Raw genomic sequence first — 24,957 nt, 5'->3', positions numbered from 1 at the left:
GTATTGTGATGGCAGTTTGGTTCAATGCATTTGGTGATTGAAATATTTACTGTTTAAAACTATTTGACAGGCTTAAGTGATTAATGTTTCATGCATATTAGTTTGATTTTATGTTTTGTGTTTTCATCTTTTTACTTTACTGATTACTGATCCTATCTTTCTGTTCACCATTTTTATTGATACGTGCTTATTCACTTTTTAATTTTATATGTGCTTTCTTTATATAAATGTAAACACACACACACACACACACACACACACACACACACACACACACACACACACACACACACACACACACACACACACACACACACACACACACACACACTGTATCAACATTACAAAATCAAAATATCACATTACATTTTGAACTCACTATATATTTTTAAGCTGTTATACTCGTTCTGATGTGCGTTTATAATTCATGCACACACATACAAAAATACCTGCAGTACTTTCTTTAATATTACGAAGCAAACTACATTGTATTCCATTGGGAGTATATTATTTTCCGCACGTGTTTGTACAATTTTCAGGTTATTTGCTCACAAATGAATCGAGGAACTATTCATATTTTCAGTTATGACATATTTGTTATTGTTATCAGTGTTGTTGTTTTGTTATTTTTGTTGTTGTTGTTGGTGGTGGTGGTAGTGGTGGTTGTGGTGGTGGTAGTGGTGGTTGTGGTGGTGGTAGTTGTGGTAGTAGTGATGGTGGTGAAGGTGATCATCATCTTGTTTTTATCACAACTACTACTACTACTACTACAACAACTACTACTACTACTACCACTACTACTACTACTACTACTACTACTACTACTACTACTACTACTACTACTACTACTACTACTACTATTACTACAAATACCATTATGATAACCTACTGATCTCCATCCACTGAAAAGAAAAATAGCTCCTTGGATTCAGCCTTACCCATAATTCTAGTCCTGCGGTAGCCTTTCGGACCAAGGCAAAAGCATTTCCTTTATTCCGGTGAGCTGAACTAAATTTAGGAATGGCACAGCGGCGGGCGGCGACGTGTGGGGGCGAGCGCAGTGCCACGAGCCAAGGATTGATTCACCTAAACACAAGAAGTGGTAACTCAATCATTGGTGGTTTACAAGCTCTCTTATTTACTGCTTCCGGTGGCCTGTGGTGCATAAGGCAGTGCGGAACAAAAGGGGGGATGGTATGCGGTGAGTGTTGTTGCAGGAAATTATAAAGTCATTCATAGATTTCCTTCCGGTGACACAAAGGGGCACAAAGGAAGTACAGAGAGTAAAGGATCTAATGCTAACTCTACTAACCTTTTCGGGAACTGGTAACCAAGTGGGCCTTTTTGTTATTTTTTTTTGTTGCCCGTGGCCATCTTCCCCTCTTCCATAAAAAAAAAAAACTTACGTTGTTTATATTGTCTGCTGGCTAATTTAAAGTAAGAGAGAGAAAATCGTTAAAAAGTAAAAGTTGATTCCTCCCCATTTCCTCAGATTTCAATGCTTTTTAGAGATTGCGTGTGGGAAAGTCAATCATGAATACTGAATCGATGTTCTGCGCGATGGAATTCACACGAACATAGCTTCATTCACCCCACTTTTCTGATACTGCAAAGTCTTTTTTTCCGCTTCTTTTTCTTATCAACACGTATTGCGCGGCGGGTGCAGTAAAGACATGGAGGGAGGTAGAGAAAAGTGAACTAATTTTCGAAGCAAATCTTGAAAACGAGGCACCAAACCGGACCCAATTAAACTCTGAAAGGTCTCTTGCGGCCCGGAACCTCGGCACACGCGGCCATTGGGACTCATTACTTTCAATAGGCTCATCTGAAGGCACGCATCACCTCAAGGCCACCCTGATTTTATTCATTTATTCACCACACGCGCTCTGCAAGTTTCGTATTAATTCATTTATTCATCCCATTCACGATGGAGATTTTTGTGGAGACCCACTAATTCACTTCATGCTTTCCGAAGATTTTGTACAAGTTTGTTAGGTTTTATTGTTTTCATCTTATTATTCGTAGATTCTTTTACTCTCCTGTTGCGTGGTGCAGTTTTTTTTTTTTTTTTTTTTTGCTACGTTCATTTGTTCATCTAATCTCCTGCACAAGTCTTCTTCTCTTTTCTCTATTATTCCCATATGTTACTTTTTTCATATACTTGTTTTCCATTCATTTTTCATCTTGCTTTCCTTCTCTTACCTTTCCTTGTCGTCTTGTGTAGTATATGTTTTATTTATCATTAATTAACTAACTTACCTATTTATAAACATTTTCTGTATGCCAGTTTACTTTCTTTCGAGACCTTCCAATAAAACATGTGAAGCAGAATTTAGCGGCTTGTAGAGGTGAGTGGACAAAGGAGAACTGTTTGCAAAATATATGAATTAAATATAGAAAATGACGAAGGGAGGGAAATGTTTTAGTGAAAGGCACAGTTCTAAGAGCCGTGAATGGAGTGTTGTTACCAAGAGCAGATAAAAGCTAGATGTTGGAAATGATGATGTGGCCTTGAGGATATCCTTGGATGGGAAGAAAAAAGATATGAGGAAAGATGCAGGTCATAAAGAGAGAGAGAGAGAGAGAGAGAGAGAGAGAGAGAGAGAGAGAGAGAGAGAGAGAGAGAGAGTGTGTGTGTGTGTGTGTGTGTGTGTGTGTGTGTGTGTGTGTGTGTGAAAGTACCTTGACATACTCCACTGCTTCATTCTTTCATTTGATTTATTTTGTGTCTTTTCCAGTTTGTTCCATTTCTCTCGATTATTTATTCATACATCCGAAAAAAAAACCCTGGTGAGGACGCCGGGGGAAGCTTCAAAAAGAAAAAAAATATATATATATATATATATATATATATATATATATATATATATATATATATATATATATATATATATATCCTCATAAAAACTCCATTTAAAGAAAGAAGATAGAAAGGACCTCCAGATTATGTACAATCCCTCCAAAATATGTGCATTGTTCATTGCAACTAGACAGGGTTTCTATAATATACCTGCCTTGATTTTAATTTTTGATCTAAATGTAACGCCTCAGTCAGTGCGGCCTTGACCCCATTCATCCTGTTGTCAGGGAGGGAGTGAGGGAGGACGAGTAGAAGCGGGACAGCGAAGGTGATTAATAGTGACAGGGACTTCTGCCGACACGAAAACAAACACTACATAATAATTTGTGGCGAGGCACAGAGAGAGAGAGAGAGAGAGAGAGAGAGAGAGAGAGAGAGAGAGAGAGATTTTCCAAGGTTTTCCTTAAGATTTTCTTTAATATCGGACAAAGAGTACCCTTCATCAGAGATAGCTTCGTCCTCGTACACTCTCTCTCTCTCTCTCTCTCTCTCTCTCTCTCTCTCTCTCTCTCTCTCTCTCTCTCTCTCTCTCTCTCTCTCTCTCTCTCACACACACACACACACACACACACACACACATATGCAGTCCTGAGGGCCTGGGCACCCCGCAGGATACCCTTCAGGTCCATGGAAGTGATGTATTGAAACACTCGCTGCTGCGCCTTACATCTCTGCTTCTCTTGAAACAATATTCGGATTGCTGCCGAAGGATAACCCTCTCCTGCACATCATTATCCTTTGCATCTGTGTGGCGTGATCCTGTGTTTCATGAGTCCTATACCTTAATTCTTGTGCCGTGTCTTGCAGCGTCTCCTGACAGCACCAGCAGGCTTGCGTATCACCTCGTGGCAGTACTCAGCTAGAGAAACTTAATGGAGTTTGCAAAAGATCATACCTCCTCCTCCTCCTCCTCGTCCTCCTCTTTTTCATCGTCGCCATCATCATCATCATCATCATCATCATCATCATCATTATCATCATCATTGCGTGACCAGCTTTATTTGCTTTTCCTGCTAAGGTACTGGACACTAGAGCAGCAGTGTGGGCTGTGATGGGTTTATAGGCACATCAATCACACTCCACATAAAGATAAGTTTGAGGGAAGAGACACGTTCAACCACTCTGTCTGCGTCTTCCCTATCTTTGCTATCAACCCTACTTCTCCTCCTCTCCAGTCCTCTTTTCACCCGTTTCCCTTCCTTTTACTCTTCCCTCTATTCCTCCTTTCCTTTTCTCTCTTCATCCATTTCCCTCTATTTTCTCCTTACATCTGTTCTTTCCTTTTCTAACTTTTCATTCGCTTCCTTTCCTCTCTTCCTCCTTTTCTTTATTTTTTTTCTCTCATCACCCTTTCCCCTCTCTTCCCTCTGTGGCATCTGATTGACTTCAAACATCCACGAGCTAATGGAAGCTTCTGCCCGATGGATTACCGTGAATGGAGGAGCCCTTTAGCAACACAGACTCACCCTAAACTTGCTGCCATACCGCCTGCCGCCCACTGCCCATCGTCCACGTGTCTACCACACTTGCCTGTATCGCGTCATTGCTGCCTTATTTACCTTCCTGATGCTTATTTTTTTCTATTTCTGCTATTACTGCTGCTGACATTAGCTTCACTACTACTACTACTACTACTACTACTACTACTACTACTACTACTACTACTACTACTACTACTACTACTACTACTACTACTCCTCCTCCTCCTCCTCCTCCTCCTCCTCCTCCTCCTCCTCCTCCTCCTCCTCCTCCTCCTCCTCCTCCTCCTCCTACTACTACTACTACTACTACTACTACTACTACTACTACTACTACTACTAGTGCTACCACTACTACTACTACTACTACTACTGAACAAAACAAAAACAACAACAATTTATACTACTACTACTACTACTACTACCATAACTACAATACTACTACTACTACTACTACTACAGCTACAACTACAACAACAACTACTACTACTACTACTACTACTACTACTACTACTACTACTACTACTACTACTACTACTACTACTACCACCACTACAAAAACCACTAGTACTACCATCGCTACTACTAACACCACCACCACCACCACCACCACCACCACCACCACCACCACCACCACCACCACCACCACCACCACCACCTACGATAACTATCACAAACACAAACACACGAAGCATCAACAATTCTTGCACTGCGCTTCGTTCAACATTTTCTGTCTATGGGGAACTGAAGAAAACGTAGCCAGAGGTGAGTGATTCAGATCCAGTCTTGAGCAGCATCCCCATATCTTCCTTGACCGACTCTGGAGCGTTATCGAAAATGTGAATCTGGAGAGAGAGAGAGAGAGAGAGAGAGAGAGAGAGAGAGAGAGGGGTCGTGTCAAGGGGTACAATGGTGTATGCTGGAGGCTCTTTGAAAGAAGACTACAAGAAGACGAATACTTTAGGGAAAATTGTACGCGGGATATGCAGAGGAGGAGGAGGAGGAGGAGGAGGAGGAGGAGGAGGAGAAGTAAGGAGAGAGGAAGGAGGAGGAGGAGGAGGAGGAGAACAAGTAGGGGGAGAGATAAGAGGAGGAGGAGGAAGCTCGAGACGGAAGGAGTTGAATAAACAAGATATTTTTGACAGCGTTAAGTTATCCAAATTCTCTCTCTCTCTCTCTCTCTCTCTCTCTCTCTCTCTCTCTCTCTCTCTCTCTCTCTCTCTCTCTCTCTCTCTCCTCTACCAAAATACGCCGTCTAATTTTCCAGAAAGGTATGCATGTGTTATTGAAGTCTATCCAGCACTGAAGTGACTTGAAAACTTGTAAGCAATAGGCGTCCAAAATTATCTTTAATGCACCACTGAAACGCAGAATTTGAGAACGACTGACCTTAAGTCTGCTTAACTTCATGACACGTTTTCATATTCATTCTGGTTAGTATTTGGTGATTTTATACAGCTTCAGAAAATCATGTTGGGGTTAAAATAGCAAAGACTGTAACTATTAATCTTTTTAACCTCCGTGGACCCTTTCTAATGTATATAAAATCGTCTAATCATACCCAAAACTCATGGGAAAAATGCGCCCCAGTACGGAAGAGGTTAAATCGTTCATCAGCACGGGGAAATAAATCGCTGCTCGAGGCTTTCTTCTCCTCAAGTGTAGCAGGAGTCGTCGCGTTGGCAGGAAGGTCACCGCCTCTCCTACCATGGTGGGGAGCGCGGCCTTGTCTCCCGGAGGTCCATGCCTGTCATCACACTCATTATTGAATTAAGTCAGCTGCCCCGCCCCGTCACTTGGCGCAGACTAGGCTAATTAGGGACACGTGAAATACAAGTAAGGCCACGTATTCACTGGTCTGCCTTGTTTTATGTTTAAATGATTTAGCTTGGTGTTGTTTATTGATTGATTTTGTTTGTTTTACTGCTGGACTGTTATCTCTCTCTCTCTCTCTCTCTCTCTCTCTCTCTCTCTCTCTCTCTCTCTCTCTCTCTCTCTCTCTCTCTCTCTCTCTCTCTCTCTCTCTCTCTCTCTCTCTCTCTCTCTGAGACACACACACACACACACACACACACACACACACACACACACACACACACACACACACACACACATGTTTACAAAGGTGCAGTGCTATCTGACGGCTGTCGAAAACGTGGTACGCCATGTAAAAGCGCTAGATGACAACTTCAAATGGAGCTGGCGCACGTGGCCTGACCCGTGTGTGTGTGTGTGTGTGTGTGTGTGTGTGTGTGTGTGTGTGTGTGTATTGCGTAGTATGTGCCAGGACTGAGAGTGGACGGTGAAGTTTATTTTCTGTCATCTTGAGGTACGTAAATACATTCCTAGCCTGAAATTCTTCCTCGATATCGAATAGAGTTTGTTTGTTGTTTAGGCCACACACGCGCTGCAGCTGTATTGGATTCCACACCTCCACATCCACTTCGCATTCTCTGCTCCACTCACACCTCAGCCACGGGGCGGGAATAGGGAAAAGGAGAGTGAAAGAGAGATAAGGACTTTTGAGACTTTCTTTTTCTGCCTCTTTTTTTCACTCAACTTTTCACTTTCTCTTTTATGTTCCCACATCTACCCCGGACTCTTCTCCACACTTGTGAGCGGACACTCTAACTCCTCCTCCTCCTCCTCTTCCTCCTCCTGCGCCTTTTCTTTATTTTTCTTCAGGCCACAGATTGCAGATGTCCAGGAATCTTTGAGTGTAGGAGGACTTGAGGCTCTTCTGATTGACGCAGTGACCGTTCATTGGTGTGTGTGTGTGTGTGTGTGTGTGTGTGTGAGTGTTATTATTCTATACAAGGTCTGAGTTTAGTGTGTTTGTGCTGTCCTTTCCCCGTACCTAAATGTACAAGTTTGATTATATTTGTACTCTTGTTTTCTTTCTTTTATTTGTTTACTTTGAGTTTTGTGTGTGTGTGTGTGTGTGTGTGTGTGTGTGTTTGACAAGGTATACAAAAACAAGAGTTTACACGCCCCAAAATTTGCACTGACAACCCCAAATTAACCTACGAGCTGATAGATAATTCTGAACATTCCAACCACTAATTCTTTGCAATACCTCTTGAGGAAACATCACCTTCACCTCAATGTTCTGACGCCATCATGAAAAAGTATGTCAAGTGCAGGCGTCTCTAATACGCAAAATAAGATTGTTAGACCATTTTAGAAGTGTGTTGGCGACTCAGGAGGCGAGGAGAGGACGTGGAAGGGGACACTTTTGGCTCGGCGAGGCTGTGTAGAAAGAGCTGACGTGAATATCAAGTCGCCAAGGAAAATATACTTGTTCCCAATTCCTTCATTATTAATTCCGCATTTTTTGGCGGGAGTAAAATCTCGTTGAAGGCGTCATTAGTGAGGCTCGGTCGCTCTGTCCCATGTGACTCTGAGGTAATTAGTTTTTTTCCCTTAAGTAAGCTGGACCTTTAGTGGCCTGAAGCCTGTAAAGTAGCCTCGCCTTTTGCATAAAAGCCATGTGTGGGCGAAGTAGCGTTATGGACCTAAGGCGAGTGTGGTGGTGGTGGTGGTGGTGGTGTTCTGTTTATAATGTTTAGAGGTGGTGTCACTTAACGTTGCCATTCGTTGTTGTTTCGAGTTGTATCATGTAGGTAAGTGCAGCCATTCCCACCTGCTGCCCAGAGTAATTCTGTTCGCTTTACCTGGAGTACCTTAGGCAACCTGTCGACACATTGCATTATTTGCTCGTGTTTAATGCTTGCTGAAGGCTGATTGTTGTATTCTATTTAATTTAATTGTAGGAAACATTCATTGCATTTATATGTGCCACAGTGTTCAGTTAGTGTCAAGGTAACCTGGGGAGTAATGCTGGCCACGCCTCACTTTGATCAGTGTGCATGGCGGCCCTCGCTCCCTGAACCTGCCGCCTCGTCGACTGGGTAATTACCACTCATCGGGGACCAGTAACGCGACGCTCACGCCTCGCCCTGACAGTCTGCCTTGTTTTTGTTTGAATGTTGCAATAGTGTATCACAATACATGTTTGGCTAATTTTCTATCATCTATTTTTCTCAAAGAAACACCACGCAGAGCTACTTATTCCTAGCGAACAATGTTTTTTTATGCGTTATGAAAAGATAACAATCCGAAGTTAAATGCAGAAAACATCTGAAATTTATGTGTCTTCGAAGTATGAGGATTTTTTATTTCGCCTCAGTGGTTCATTAAATTCTTCATTGGGAATTCTGACAATCTTCCTGTGTCTCAACGCGAGGGACGCTTCAGAACCAGATGTAAATTGTTTCCAGTTTCTTCCTCGGGTTTCGCGTAAAAGTGTGTGTGCACCTACGAACATGTCTGATTTTTTATTCATCACAGAAGCTAATGAAATGAGAACACAAGTAATATTCGCTGCAGAATATGAAAAACAGCAAACTTTGCCTCGGCAATACACATATAAAATGACGTACCTAATTCCGCACTTTTAATTGCATTATATATGTAACAGACAATAACAACAACAACAACAACAATTTTAACAATAACAGTAACAGCAGCAGCAGTAAAAGCAGCAGCAGCTGAAGCAGTGGCAGTAGCAATTGCAACATTACCGGTGCTTATCCGTGGTCGACGTGAGCAATGGGGTACTGATGTCAGTTATCGGCGCGAGAGGAAGATGTTTATGGAAGTGATAGTAGCGCAAAGCCCGCCCCATCACGCCTCTCTTGACGTGAAGCAGTGCAGCAGCGAGAGGATCGTGAGGCTATTCGGCAACGAGCGACACCGAGGTGATTGTAAGCATCTCGTTGTGAAAAAAAAGGTAATATACTTTTCATGAGTACGCTTCACTCTCACGATTTTCTATTTGTGCGAGCTGCAGCGAGGACAGGCGATCGTACGGGTACCCTGCCATCCGTTGCATAATGGTAACTTTACTTTGTTTTTCTCTTGGCTGTTTATGCAACCATGCGGAATGTAGGGTAGACGCCCTCCCGTGTCACACACACACACACACACACACACACACACACACACACACACACACACACACACACACACACACACAGAAGTATATCAAAATTTTTGTTTTTTCTCTTCGTCTTGAAGTGCCGATCTGTAACTTCTTCCTCCGTGCAACAATGAATACATCTATACTCATTTTTGAATTAATAACCCTTGCCCAATGTAAGACTATAATTTTCTGTCCCTCCCATAAAATATCTAGTCTATATCAGAAATACTCTCTCAGTACATACGTTTCCTCTCTCATCGAATCCATTCCCTCGCTCATAAACTGCTCACAAATCGTATATTTTATCACTGAAACCTTTCACGAATTGAAATGTCCCTCGCCTGGATCGCCAAGAATTTGTCCCGAGCTGCCGGAAATCGGAAATAGTGGATTTCTAGCCCAGGTGACAAATTAGTGACGCGAAGTGAATGGTGAGGCCGTGTGTATATGTGTGTGTGTGTGTGTGTGTGTGTGTGTTGTTTGCGGAAGTAATTTCTTTTATTCTGGCACTCCCCCTGTGTTAAAGTGAATACCTGAGTCGTAGCCAGAACGTACACATACTGAAGCCTGTACGTATGTATGGAAGGAAGGAAGGTTCGTTGAGTATATCGATCAATGACTTGTGGGATGAAAGAAAAAAAATGTAAGATCCACATTGAAAATAAAATGATCAAGGAAACAAAGAAAATCAGAGAGAAAAGGGATAGAGAGAGAGAGGAGGAGGAGGAGGAGGAGTGTCACACTGCTGCCAGCCTCCCTTTGGCATCCCTGGCAGCGGGCCACTCTGATCCTCTCGCTCGGCCCGCTATTTCCGCAGCTCCCCAGACCAGCCCTGAGTAATGTTCATCCGCCTTGTACCCGCGAGACACCACCTCCACCTCCATCACTGTTCCACCTCCATCTGTGCTCCATCTGTCTCCCTGCACTCCACTACTATCACCACCACTGCCACCACTATCACCACTACTACACCTCCGTACCCTGTGACCCAACACCTGTCTCATTCTACAGTCGTACGCTTCCATCACATTCCCACCTCCCGTGTCTTTACATTCGCTCTGCCTCGCTATCTCTTTCACTGCATCTCCACTAACGCCTCGTAGGAAACACTTTAACCTATCTTTATATTTGTAATCATGTGTTCAATCTCGTATTTATCTTTGCTCTCAATATTAAGTTGTTTTTTTACGCGTGAGTTTAGCAGTCCGCCACTTGTGTGTGTTGCAAAGCTGCGGTACATTTCATAGACATTTTTCTTCACATTTTAGTCCCGCCTGGTCGCAATAACCCGCGCCGTACGTTGCTGTGGGACGAGATGCGTGGCGTGATGGAGTTAGCGGAGCGACCAACACCTCGCACGCTCCCTGTCGCCGGTAATGTAGGAGGACAGGTGCCTAACGAGTACCCCTTGTTGTCCCTTGGCTTGGAGGAGCTACGGGGTGACAGAACCTCGCTTCCTCATGCTTCCCTTCCTTCAGTGACGGGTTTCCCTCTTCCCCTACCTTCTCCTCCTCTTCCTTCTTCTTCTTCTTCTTCTTCTTCTTCTTCTTCTTCTTCTTCTTCTTCTTCTTCTTCTTCTTCTTCTTCTTCTTCTTCTTCTTCTTCTTCTTCTTCTTCTTCTTCCTCCTCCTCCTCCTCCTCCTCCTCCTCCTCCTCCTCCTCCTCCTCCTCCTCCTCCTCCTCCTCCTCCTCCTCCTCCTCCTCCTCCTCCTCCTCCTTCTGGTTCCTGTCTCAACTGTCAGGTTCAGGTGTGATTTATCTTCTTTCTTCTTTCTTTCCGTTCGTTGCCTTTACGTGAGGTTTTTTTTCTCTTTTTTTTTTTTTTTTTTTTTTTTTTTTAGACAATACAGGTGTTAGATGTTACGACTTCCTCCTCCCAATCCCCCCCTTTATTTCTCTCTCTCTCTCTCTCTCTCTCTCTCTCTCTCTCTCTCTCTCTCTCTCTCTCTCTCTCTCTCTCTCTCTCTCTCTCTCTCTCTCTCTCTCTCTCTCTCTCTCTCTCTGGGTATACATCTGCCCACCTGTTTTTTCTTTTCCTTGTATTTTCTTTCAGACTTGCAAGGATGTCAACAATGTGTTTGCGAGTTGAGATTGAGAAAGAAAAATATTTGAAATTTCTTTTTGTTAACTTACTGTGGATTTGCGTATTTCCTTGTAATATGTCTGGCATGAAAAAAAAACATAAAAAGGGTTGTTGTTTTATTTATTCTATTCTATTTATTTAATATTATTTATTTATTTATTTATTTATTTATTTTTTTTTTTTGCTTGGAATAATGAAAGAATGTTATTTTGATGCTTTCCTGAGTCGAGAGAAACGTAGCCATGGAGGATCTGAAAGAGAGACCGAGACTTAGGGTTATCGGCCGTATATATATCAAAGCTAACGAAGGTGTGTCTGGATCAGTGAGTTTAATTAAGATACAGAAGTATTCATATAAGAGATCCCAGCTAACAAGGGAGGTTGCACTCGTCTGGCTGCCAAACGCCTCTGTAATCACCAGGGAAGCAAAGTCTTCCCATTCCTGAAGGTGTATCGCGTTGTATGTTGTTTCTGTATTGCTTCATGTCCTGTAACCATTTGCGTGTTGATGCCAGTATGCAACCTACCAAAAAGGCGGTCTCAATAAACCTGTAAATTATAATACGGTATCTATTATTTATATACTTTGTTTCAATTAACAAAAAAAAAAAGATTTAACTATAGTCGACAAAGGGATCATTTCAATTAACTGATCTTGCTTTTACTGAATGGAAATTAAACTACGCGAACTAAAATACCTGCAATAATCCATAACTCCTCTTGATATTAATACGTTGATATCTTTCTGAATTATACCTTGAATTTTTACTTGGGAAGGTGTGATTACATGTTCCTAAGAGATTATGCCTTAGAATTCTGACAGAAGCCATCAGCACCACCACCACCTCCACCACCTTCACCACCTCCATCTCCACCTCCACCTCCATCTCCACCACCACCAATACTATTATTTCGTTCGTATTTCTTCTTCAAAACGTGATTGGCAGGGCTCTGGCTAAGAAGAGAATAATGCACGAGCGTAAGAGAAACCAAAGAAGTTGTAACGTATTTTTCAGGCTTAGCTAACTCGCGTGTCACAACGTCACTTGCTGCAGTCTTCCCTCGCCTTGTGATTCCTTCGTCTTTCCTTCTTTCTTTCAGTCTTCCATCTCTCCTTTCTTCTCTGCCTTTATCATTCAGTCCCTCTATTCTTCCTTCCCGCTTGTCTCCTCCCTTCCTTCTTTCCTTCATTCATTCCTTTCTGTCTCACCTCTCTACTTCTCATCTCTCTTCCCACTTTCTTCCTCCTTTTCTTCCTTCCTTCCGTACTTCTTTCTTTCCTTCCATTCACATCTCCTTCCCACCCTTCTCCCCTTCGTTCCTGCATCGTCCAAGGCAGTAAGATCTCTATTCACTGACACTTGCAGGAGGTGAAACCAAGGAAGCTGCTCGTTAAGACACAGAACTGAAGGGAACGTAGATATCACAGACGTTACACCCTTATCGAAGGACACAACAAAAGGGTACGAAAGTCTTTGTCATACAGCGTCTCAGAAAGGATTGCTTGAGTCAGCTTTTGATAATGGTATAGGAAATTCATAATGCCACGTCTCTCTCTTTTTTTTCTTTTTTCATTCGCTTGACCTCACGAGACTCAATATTGGCAGGCATGATAGCGTTCTCAGCCTTTTTTGAAGACTGTCAGGTAAGTAAATTTCATTGTGCTGCACTTGTTCCCCCTCTTCTCCTTCCTCAGGCGACGGAGTGGGGCCGAGAGGAGTGGAGTGGAGTGACATGCTAGAATAATATATATATATATATATATATATATATATATATATATATATATATATATATATATATATATATATATATATATATTCGGGGAGGGTCGGTGCTCACAAATATTCCAAATGAAAGTGTGTGAGAGAGGCACAGGCAAAGGAAAGGCCACGGCACTCTAGTTAAGTTACAGCATAAAGGGATGACGCAGTGCCTTCCTCTCTCATCCTTTCCCATCCCAGTGCATCCCCTTATCCTACTCCCTCCATCCCTTCCCCTCCACCAGTCCTCAACTCTCTCCGTCCTTATTTCATCCTTGTATTTATGATTCTCCTTACTTATCCACGTCCTCTTTACTCAGTTTGATCATTCTAGCCCTTTTCTGATGTACCCTGTCTCTTACACTTTTGTATAATCCTTCTCTGCTTTCTCTTCCTGTTACACTCCACCCTCCCTTCTCTGTCTCCTCTTACCCTTCCCTTCCCTACTCCCGTCTTCCCTTTCTCACTTCTACTTCGTTATCTCGCCGCGACGCCTCCTGCCCTGCTTTGAGTCACGGCCTTGCATGTGTGTATGTGTGTGTGTGTGTGTGTGTGTGTGTGTGTGTGTTCACTGTTTGATCTGCTGCAGTCTCTGACGAGACAGCCAGACGTTACCCTACGGAACGAGCTCAGAGTTCATTATTTCCGATCTTCGGATAGGACTGAGACCAGACACACAACACACACCGGGACAACAAGGTCACAATTTCTCGATTTACATCCCGTACCTACTCACTGCTAGGTGAACAGGGGCTACACGTGAAAGGAGACACCCAAATATCTCCACCCGGCCGGGGAATCGAACCCCGGTCCTCTGGCTTGTGAAGCCAGCGCTCTTACCATTGAGCTACAGGGCGCGTGTGTGTGTGTGTGTGTGTGTGTGTGTGTGTGTGTGTGTGTGTGTGTGTGTGTGTGTGTTTGTTTGTTTGTATCTATCGGGAGGTCGTTCATGCAGTAGCCTACCTCGCCTCCCATCTCGCCTCCCTTTGTAGGTTTTCTTCGGAGGTACACTTATGAGAGACCGAACGCGTTATGGATCCCGTCTCGATCTCGGCTGGATAAATAGAAGGCGCTGCTGCAATGGACTCGTCGATATTTGCCTTAAATCAGTCCTGGAGTCTAAAATAAACCCTGCAACTCGATTCGTCCTGTCTTGATTGTTTTTTCTTTGCTTTTCCAGTCTTGTGTTTGTCTATGTCACCCCAAAAAAGTTTATAATAATAATTCCTCTGCGCCAGATGATTATGCGTCAGTTGTCCCGCGTCTCTCATCTCACCGGCAAGTGGAGCGTGGAGGAAGGAAGATGATGGCGGAGGTACAAGGAAAGGGGATGAAGAGTGATGATCTGTGCCGGCAAATGACTAAGAGAGAAAATGTGACCGAGCCTAATAACATCCCTCAGGAGGAAAGAAGCTCAGATGGATGGAGAATATCAGAGAGAGAGAGAGAGTATGTGTGTGTGTGTGTGTGTGTGTGTGTGTGTGTGTGTGTGTGTGAGTGAGAGTGACAGTGAGAGTGAGAGGGGAGACAGGGGGTAAGGAAGAATTGGCTTTCACCTGCTGTAACACCTAATGTCGGGTCTTCAGGCTTTGCTCGCCGACAGACTAATGAAGCTGGAGTCTAACAAGGTCGTTAGTGTTGTTTGAGTTTTAGAAGATTTATATTACGGATTATGTACCTCTTCCTCTTCCTCTTCTCCTTTATCGTGCATTTCTTTATAATCGTCTCCTCCTCCTCTACAGAACTCTCCTATTTCTCTTGGGCTTTCTCATTATCGCCTTCATCTTCCTTTCCTTTGTTCCTGATACCACTGTATTCCTGCCGCTCCTTCTCGCCCGCCGTCTTGCTTAGATGCTGAATATTATATCGAGTACGTGGCGTCCCTGTGGCCTTTGTGCGCCGCCTCGGGACCTGCCACTTGCAGATATTGTTTTGGCGAGTTGCTGGCACAGTGAATGATCGTTGATAGGGATTGTAAGGGGGAGAATATGACGTGACTAGTGTTGTGTTTGTCGGGATCAGTCTCAGTGAATGTCGCTGTGCTCAAGTAATTTTTTCCAGTGTGATTGAATAGGTTGCGTTGTGACGTCTCTCGGAGAGTCGACATATTTACTGTTGCGGCACGGGTTTCTCCCTCCAAGAGTCACTCCAATAAATGTCGGCCATCATTCCTCGTAGACTGTCGCGGGAGCGGCCTTTAGCAATACACCTGAAGATCGTCTGCTCTCGTCCATCCCTAGATTGAAAAATCCTGAAATCCCACGCGGCTGCAGTAATCCAATCAGAGTTGGGCGTACCTCCCAAGGCAGCGAAGCCTTTCTCAAACTGAATGATTCAATAGCACTCCTCACCAAAGTACTTTTTGAATAATTCCTATCTTTTAAGGCTGCAATATCTCTTAGCGTGTGGCGTCTTACTAGAAAACTTGACCTAAAATTTTTCCCGTGCCGGGAATCGAACCCGGGCCTCGCGGGTGAGAGCCGCGTATCCTAGCCACTAGACCACACGGGAATGTATAAAATGGATTTTGCTTCTGTTTATGTTTTTCTTTGTGTGTGTGTGTGTGTGTGTGTGTGTGTGTGTGTGTGTGTGTGTGTGTGTGTGTGTTTATTAAATATTGTATAAGCTACTGAGTGTAAAATCAGGCAAATATTCTTTTAATGTTTTTAATAATACACTTGAAGCTCTAAGGATGTCGTTAGAGGGAGAGAATTGTATTCGACATACTGTTTATAATTGCTTCGTAACTTGTCATAGAGATGAAATACGTCGTTCTTTTGTCAACTAGAGGCAGGTTGTACTGTTTGTATGAACTCTCAGCACCTGCAGCAGCTGCACGGCGCGCCTATCTCCCCACGCTGTAGCTACAGAGTTGTCTCCTCGCTGCCACACCAGTGCTTTTGTCTCGACATCAAAGCCCCTAATCATGATTAGTCTCAAGATCAAAGCCCTCCATTCGTTTCTAATTTGAAGTCTATTCAGTCTGTCCCACACAGTGAGTGGGTGTCCTCGGGTGGTGAGACGTCGCCATGCCCGTGACCTGCCCTGGTACTGCGTGGCCTCGCCTTGCCCGGTGGCATGTTCTCGAAGTGTGTAAGGGTAAAAAAGAGGAGAAAGTAGAGCCAATCATAGTGCACTTTTCTTTTGTTTTCTCTGTAGCTTCGTACGCTATTTAAGACTTATTTTTATCATATGTATAATGCAGCTATCGTATACACTAATAAATTCGACGACTAGAAGCATTTATTCGTATCCTTTCTTGCCCACGGTGATACAGTTTGACGAACGGAAAGTTCCTTGAACTTCGTTCACACAACAACAACACTGCAAGGGAATCTTCAAGCCAATACGGAATGGTTGAGCGCTGAATGTTAGAATTTTGATGGTGATGGATTTCGTAATGTCGAAATTCATTGAGAAGATTAAACTAAGAACTAACGTAAGACCTCGAGAAGGTAGGGTATTTGTAAGCACAGAGATGAGTGTAGTTCAGAGGGAGGTGGAGTGGGGGGCACATAAAGTGAAGAAAGTGACTGTAAGATCTATAGTCTTTGGTAAGAGCGGAGAGAATGGATGGTGTTGTTTCTGGTTGTGGGACTGTTGTGTGTCCTTTACGATTTGTCTGGAAATCCAATGAAAAATCTGAATAATCATCAGTTGAAAGGAAAGTGTACAAGTTTATGGAGCAAGATATGATACAAAAGAAGAGAGAGGGAGTGTATTGGTGTACCATATAATGCGTATTAAATCTGGAAATATCGTAAAGGAGTTTGGAAATATGTCTGAGATCCAAAAGAAATCTGAAAAATCCAGACTTTTCTTGCAATCAGACAACACTGCTCTGTGGCGAGGCAAATGTGTGTCTGCTGTATCTGAGACATACTGAAAATTTTTGTGTGTGTCAGGCTCGAGAATGTGTGTGCCAGAATAGTGAATAATTAGTAGAAATAGGGCACGTAGTGTAGTGATGATAATTTGTATGTTCGTTTGTTTATAACTGCCTGATTCTAACCATATGGTAAAATCATCATGAGCGTGGACAAAAAAGGAAACGAATAAAAGCTTCTAGGTAGTCGTCGAATTTATTAGAGTACACGATCCTTTTTTTTATGTAATAGGCTATAGCGCCTGTAGGTGAACTTAAAGAGCATATGGGAAGCGTTATAATAAAAATAAGTCTTAGAGAGCGTACGAAGCTACATAGAAAACAGAAGATAAGTGAGGAGAAGAACAGTGTTATGACAAGACACAGCTCGCGCTCTGATTGACTCTTGATTTCTCCTATGTTTTATACCTTTCCAGACTTTGGGAAAATGCTGCCCGATGAGGAGAGCGGAAGAGGAAACAAGACATGTAATAAGTCGTACGTCAGAAAGATACATTTTCTACGCATTGCCTCAAGAGAGCAAGACATTTCATAAATACACTGATTATAAGAAAATTATACTGCTCGGGAATGTTTTTGTGGGATGAGGCTTTTGATTTGTTCATCTAAGCCTTTCTTCCTTCATTGATACACATGAGGTCCGCGCGGCCAGTCCTTGGGGGCTCACAGAGGCTCCAGTCCTGATGAAAGAGAGGATGTCACCTTAGGGTTACAATCGTAAAGGGACACGGGTGTATGAAGGCAGAAGAGGAAAAAACTGAACTTCTTACAAGCTTTCATCACCAGCTTAGGGAGAACAAACTAATGAAATCACCATCTCCATTCACGCCTTCATTAGTGACCAATGCTCGTTTTTAATTTTTTTTTTATCTGCTGAGGTTTTGCCATTAGGAAGCCAATTTCTTTTCTTTTTCCTCTTTTTTATGATTATTTTTGTCCCTCTACTCGACTCTCTTTGCATCCTGGTGATGTGTGTGTGTGTGTGTGTGTGTGTGTGTGTGTGTGTGTGTGTGTGTGTGTGTGTGTGTGTGTGTGTGCGTAGGTATGTGTGTGCGCGCGCGCTCACCAGACTTCTTGTATACACAATACTTTTGAACCAGACGTTTATATTGTACAGTATAAGATTTAAAGTGGAGACTTCAAAGGCAGATCTTGATTTATCGTTAATTCTATCAGTGCTCTGTGTTTAGATAATCTTTTTCAATATATCCAAACCGTTCCAAAATAAGACGTTTATTCTGAGATCTCCATCAAAGGGAGATATTTTCATCTTAGCGTTCTATCAACTAATAAACCAACATCTTCACTGTGCTACACTCGCCAAAACAGTTGTGAAGAGCGAGACGTTGGATCTGCAAATGTCACGCCTTCTGTGCCTGCCTGCAAGAAAATCGAGCTACACAGTTCCGAGCACCCCGGGATGAAGGGAGAGGAATCTGGGAAGGGGATGTAATGAGAGAGTACCAGACTGTGTTGGCTATAGAGCGAGAGTAAGAGGGGGATGTGGAGTGACTGGTGAGCATGAGAGAAAGGGAAAATGGTGAATGCGTGTTAAGAGATTAGAGAGAGAGAGAGAGAGAGAGAGAGAGAGAGAGAGAGAGAGAGAGAGAGAGAGAGAGAGAGAGAGAGAAAAAGCACGGTAGAGAATCATTTTCTATTTGGATTCTGGTTTTCAGCTCTTACTCAAATTCAACGTAGTGGTTTCTGTTTGAATTTTAAGACTGTTTCTTCTTTTTCTTCTTCAGCTGAATCGCGCTTGTACCTTCGTGATGTGCAGGAGACATCAATCAGGTAAGTTGTTCCATTGTTTATTCCTCATCCAGTCTTGTGTGTGTGTGTGTGTGTGTGTGTGTGTGTGTGTGTGTGTGTGTGTGTGTGTGTGTGTGTGTGTGTCAGGCTCGAGCTTCCTGACTCTTCTCAAGCTTTATTGTTTTGCTTCTCGTCCCACGTTCTGCCAAGTCTCCGAAGATGAGTTTCTTGCACCAGTTTCCTGTCACATTTTCTCGCCGCTTCCTCCATCCCTGACTCGAGCATTCCTTTCAAGGCACCTTAAGTTTTGCTTGCATTAAGATTACATATTCTTATATCACCAACACATCTCTCTCTCTCTCTCTCTCTCTCTCTCTCTCTCTCTCTCTCTCTCTCTCTCTCTCTCTCTCTCTCTCTCTCTCTCTCTCTCATCCCTTCCCTTCCCTCCTCGTTATCTTTCTTCTACATTCCATTTATTATTTCAACTTACTTTGTCTTTTCCACTTATAAACTTATTCTGAGTACTCTTGCTCTTACAATTTTACCTCCCTTACCTTCCACTTCCACATCCTCCTTCATTCTCATCTCCATCGTCATCCTCCTTCCCATCCTAGTCCTCGTTCCTCTCTTTCCTTTTTTTTTTTTTTTTTTTTTTCATCCTTAAAATCTTGCACCGAGAACCCTGCCATGTGAGCCTCGGAGTGAAAGCCTCGCCCAGAATGCATGAGTGACCGAGGGCAGAAAAAATAACCCAGAAGCCTCCTCTCCTTGGGACTCTCGAGGGACCTCCAACATGGTCCGGCCGGGAGAGGCTGTTGGTGGACGAGCCTTACTTAGCAGGCGGTGATGGAGGGCCTGCTTTGAACGGCCCTACAGGAAGGAATTGTGAGGGAACTGCTGCAGCGTGGCAAGAGGGCGTGTTTGAGGGGATAGAGAGGCGGCTGCTGTGTCCGGAAAAAAGCGGCTCTGGAGTCCTCTGGGAGACGGTAGAAGAGGCAGGTACGGAGCAGTGTCCCGTGTTTGTGACGCTTCGGGTAAAGGAGTAAAGAGGATGTGGTTTGAGTACCAGCGACTGACAGGAAAATATGGAAAATTGAAAAAGTTTGTTGAAAGTCTGTACTAGTTTACATGTATACTGCGACATATTAAAATTATGTAGTGTTTTTTTTATTTACTTTTTTTTTAAGCTCTTCAGGTCATACGAACTTCTTTGATGTGGAAGGGAAATTCTTATCACCTTGTTTTGTTGCAGTGAATTAAATAGAATTGGGGCAGAATATGATTTTCTTTTAGTATAATCACATTTATATATATATATATATATATATATATATATATATATATATATATATATATATATATATATATATATATATATATATATATATTGAAGATCTTACATTTTGTCTTCGATCATTTCTTTAGGGTGTTTGATGTAAATAATTGACTCCATTAATCAATTAATCATTTACTATTACCAGAGGACGTGTTGGTGGGGATTTGGAGAGATGCCAACTATGTACTATCTACTCCCTCACAATGAGCCGAGTAACGAAATGTTTGCCAATATTGTAAATTTGTTCACCGGACAAAAGAAAATCAGAAAATCAGAAAATGTCCATCACTGGACACGTGTCCGTGAGTGTATGTGTTATGTGTGTGTGTGTGTGTGTGTGTGTGTGTGTGTGTGTGTGTGTGTGTGTGTGTGTGTGTGTGTGTGTGTGTGTACAGTACCTGAATGTAATGGAATGTAGCGTCAGTGTGCGTGTTTTGATGGGTGCAGCGGCGGCCCCTCTCGCCCATCCCAAGGTTTATTATTCGGGAACAATGGAATTAATTTCGGCGATAGACTGACACACCTGGGAATAGTAGGAATGGTGCCGGACAGGTATCCATTCCCGCCCGTCCATCGTCATTCTCCCATTTCCATTCCTCTCCCCCTCCATCCCTCTCCTAGCCCCTCCACCATTCATCCGTCCTCCATCCCATCCTTTTCCCTCCTACCGGGAAAAAAAAAAAAAATACATGAGCTGAAGTTGAAATATTTATTTTTATACTCGTACCTATATTTTTTTCCGAGTGTTTATTTATTTCGCATTGAACTGAACTGAATTCCACGTCTCTGTTATTTCTCTTTTACTTATTTTAGTGGTTTGAAATATGCCAAAATAATATCCACGGGGTTCTGTTCACTAGTCGAGGTTTAAAAAGAAATAAAATTAGGACGCTGAAAAAAATGCACACTCTTTTTTTGACTGATATATAATTTTCACATGAACATTCTTGTTCTCCTAATTCTCAACTAAATCCTTGTGAACTTCAAGAAAAACTTCTAATTACATCCATTTTTATTTATTCTTTATTTTTCTTTATTCATGCAAATATAAGTATAATTTCTAGAATCGAAAAGGGAATGAATTTGTGCTGCTTCACTTTATTTGTTTCGAGAGGAATGATATTTGTTTTCAATTTATGTATTGAATATCAGGTTGTATATTCTTGTGCGTTGGGAGGGGAGGGAAGGGGGAACAGTGATGGTGTTTGTTTTTAGTTGGCCGTAGATGTTAAATCTTTGGGCCCTAACCTTCGTCAGGAGCTTCCTTGTATTTCATCTCGCCATCAAACATTCATGCCCTCGCTGCGCTGCAAAAATACGAGGATCTGAATAGATAACGCCTCGCAAAACAAGCAAGAGTCTCACAACTGCACTGCCCTGGCTGGAAGTGTACCCAAGGAAATTAAAGTCGATCAGGTTATAAATCACGTGTATACAGAAAATAAATGAATGGGAAATAACAAAATAGTGATGCTTTAAGAACATGAGAACATAAGAACGTTTGAGCCCCCTTATGAAATTCCGCATGAGAAATGAGAATGTTTTCCTATAGTTGCTTGGAATAGACGGAGATATTAGTGGTGAAAGATGAGAAGGTTTTTCGTCAACAGAATCATAGCTATCATAATGATGACAGTGGAGAACGGTTAAAGATGTATGTGGATAATGTGGTATTAGTAACCTTTAAATTTAATTCAGATTCTGCATGGGTGACTGACTTCACCGCCATGGACACCTGGGGAAAAGCAGCGCCTCGTATGCACCTCGTAAAGATGGGGAGGAGTTGCGTGTCGTGCTGGTTGAAGTTAGCGTGTTGGCGGTCCATTGGCGGCCTTCGTGTAATGGAGAAGATGCATGGGAGGAGAGTTAGGTAGACAAGTATGAGGATTGCTTACAGAAGATGGACGATGACTTGAATCAAGGAAACACAAAGGAAGAACAAATATCCTAAGAAATTTTTGCCCCTTACGAAGCCGTGACCAATTTTACGAGTGTGCGAGATTAAGTAAAGTGATTGAATAGGTGAAACGAAAACGGTGAGGAATACAAAGAAAAAACAAGTAACAACAGAAATTTATTCCTTAACTCATTCAGTACTGGAACACAATTTTACCTCGAGTATGAGTGTGTTTAGACCATTTTATTTACATTAGGTAGGGTTTATGGAGGTCAGAAGATTAATGGTTACAGTCTTCGCTATTTTAATCTCCACCTAAGTTTCTGAATCTGTGTAAAATCACCAAGTATTAATTAAGCAGAATAAATATGAAAGCACGTCATGGCACTGAAGGTGTTATGTAAAGTGACTGTAAAGGTGAAACGGTAAAGAATACAACAGGACAAATAACAGCAGACCTTTAGCCCTTTAGAGAAAGTGTGATAAACCATACAATCTTGATTAAAATGATAGTGAAAATTAAACTCTATACCGTTCCCTTGAGGTGCTGGTGGCAGGAAACAAAAAAAAAAAGAAAAAAGGCGATGCAGCATGGAAATTCAATAAGTTCCTCATCGACTTCCATTACCTCACCAACATTTCCAGCAGAGAGAAGCCCACGTGACACTCTTCCTTTCTTTCTTTTATTTTTCTATGGTGTTCTGTGTCTCCTTCATGCTCTTGGTATCCGTGTATCCCTAACGTTTGTCTGTCTTAGAATAAATGCCACGTAAATACTGTTAGAAGCTGTAATGAAACGAGGTCTGGAAGAGAAGGAATGGCGAGACTGAATAACAAACGAGGAGAAAGAAGGGAAAGTGTATACTGATTCAATAAACAGGCAAAGGAAGAGAGAGAGAGAGAGAGAGAGAGAGAGAGAGAGAGAGAGAGAGAGAGAGAGAGAGAGAGAACAAAGACTAACCTTGGTACATTACGTATATTCCACATTTACTCTCTGCTTTCCGCATCCTTAATCCTGGGAAGGGAGAGCGAAGAGGGAGGGAGGGAGAGAGAAAATGAGGGAGAGTGTTGTGGATGGTTTTGTTCTGAGTCAGGGAGTGTGACGATGACGGTACAGAGAACAATTTCACCCTGTGCTCTGTGATCTTACTTGACATGTAGTGCGAGTTTGTCTATTTTTTCTTCTTAGCGAGATGTGTGGTACTAAAGGTTTCTGTTTTGTTTATTCTTGTAACTTGAACTGCTCCAAAAGGCGAGTAATGCCTCTGGACATATAGATTAAATTCCTAAGCGTTTTTTTTTTTTTTACTTTCCTTGCTTATTTTTTTTTTAGTAGTGTAAAGAAGTAGCTTTTTCATCATACCCTCCTCCATTTACTTTTACTGTTGTTCGATCTCTTACTTGAATTAAAAGATGAAAGTCAATCGAGGCTGAAGTAGCAGTTCTATACATCCTCATGAGGCAAAGAAGTAAGGTTTTTCTCCTCCTTTTGTACTCTAAATCAAGCAGCAAACTCTGACTCCATAAACCAAGCATCAAACTCTGACTCCAGCAGGACTACTCTAATGTACTCTACTGGGAATATACACATCAATTCAACCTCTGTTTCTCTATCACCTTTCCTACCCACCTGTTTAATCTTCGTCCCTTATGTATATACACTGAACTGAGGTTTGAAAATAAGATTATGTTTTTAGAACGAGTAAATAGCAACACCAAAGCAATCAGTTCTCTCTTGTTAATCTGTATCACATTTGCCTATCTATACATTGAACTTCATCAACCATTCATTAGCTCAACCCCTGTGGACACCTGGGTATTGATCGGACCACAGCAGGTAAAGGTGTGCGGAGAGTTTCAGGGCGAGGGCGATAACTTATAGATATATTAACTTTAAAAACTTTTATCACCTGCCCAACTGCTGCTGCTTTTATCCGATACCGCAACGTGTACCCTTCCAGTCTTCCTAGTGTTCGTACCACGCTTATGCAGGAGGAGAAGCAGGGGGTGTGGCATGGAAGGGAAGCAGAGAAAAATACTAAGGAATATTTACAAGGGGAAGGGTTGATGATAAGGATACGAGGGTGAGGAAGCAATGAATGAAGAATCGTAGCAAGGATGTAAAAGAAATGATAAAAAAAATGTAAATGATGAAGCAGGAGGGGTAAAGATAAGAACGGGAGGGGAGGGAAAGGAAAAAATGGAAGAAATACTGTAAGGGGGGAAGAGATGGAGATGGTGATGATAGGGGAGGAAGCAATGCATGAGAAATCGTGGAAAAATGGAAAAAAAATATATCGGAGAAGTATTGAGGGAGAAAGAGACGGAGCTACGAATGAGAGAGGAGAGAAAAAAGAAATATTGGAAGAAATACATAGAATAGACAGAAAGATAGTAATGATAAGGAAGGAAGCAATGAGTGAAGAATGGCAAGAAAAGAAGATGAAATTAGCTATACGAAACTGAGAAAGTGAAGAAGATAACATGAAGGGAAGAAAAAAAAAGGAAAAAAGTATGTGAAGGAAAATATATTCAAAAGGAAAGGGATGAAGAGTGAAATGACAGTGGAGGAAACAGTGAGTGAGGAAAGAGAAAGAAAGAAATAGCGGAAAAAAATAGAAAAACAGTACGAGAGGAAGATATGCAGATTAAATTGGAAACGTAAGAGAAAGGAAGGAAAGGAAGAGACAAAAAATGAAAAAAAAAACATGAAGAGGGAAGAGACAGAGAAAAGAGAAACAGTCAAAAAAAAAAAAGGAACGTATTGAGATTGAAGAGATAGAGATACGAGAAAAGAAGGGAAGGGAAGAAAAATAGAAAATAGAAAAAGTACGAAGAGGGAAGAGCTGGAGATAAGAAAAAGTGAAAAGAAATGAAAATAGAAAGTGGAAAAGTATTGAGATTGAAGAGACAGAGACACG

The 24,957-nt window shown here is 42.2% G+C and overlaps 1 long non-coding RNA gene and 1 other non-coding gene across 2 annotated transcripts in view; one reads left to right on the top strand and one right to left on the bottom strand.

Moving 5' to 3' along the window:
* Window positions 1-22,311, top strand: part of LOC123518794 — a 69,852-nt gene extending 47,541 nt beyond the window's left edge. The window contains exons 2-3 of the long non-coding RNA XR_006678877.1: window positions 18,800-18,845; window positions 21,838-22,311. This is a non-coding gene — a long non-coding RNA (uncharacterized LOC123518794). The remainder of the gene's footprint in view (window positions 1-18,799; window positions 18,846-21,837) is intronic.
* Window positions 15,608-15,679, bottom strand: Trnae-cuc. Its single transcript has one exon. It is a non-coding gene; the product is annotated as a tRNA-Glu (tRNA).
* Window positions 22,312-24,957: the final 2,646 nt, after the last annotated feature.

Source organism: Portunus trituberculatus, chromosome 44 (assembly GCF_017591435.1).
Source record: "Portunus trituberculatus isolate SZX2019 chromosome 44, ASM1759143v1, whole genome shotgun sequence".
NCBI lineage: Eukaryota > Metazoa > Arthropoda > Malacostraca > Decapoda > Portunidae > Portunus > Portunus trituberculatus.
Note: the sequence above shows the minus strand (reverse complement) of the source record. Positions and strands in the feature narration are given on the sequence as shown.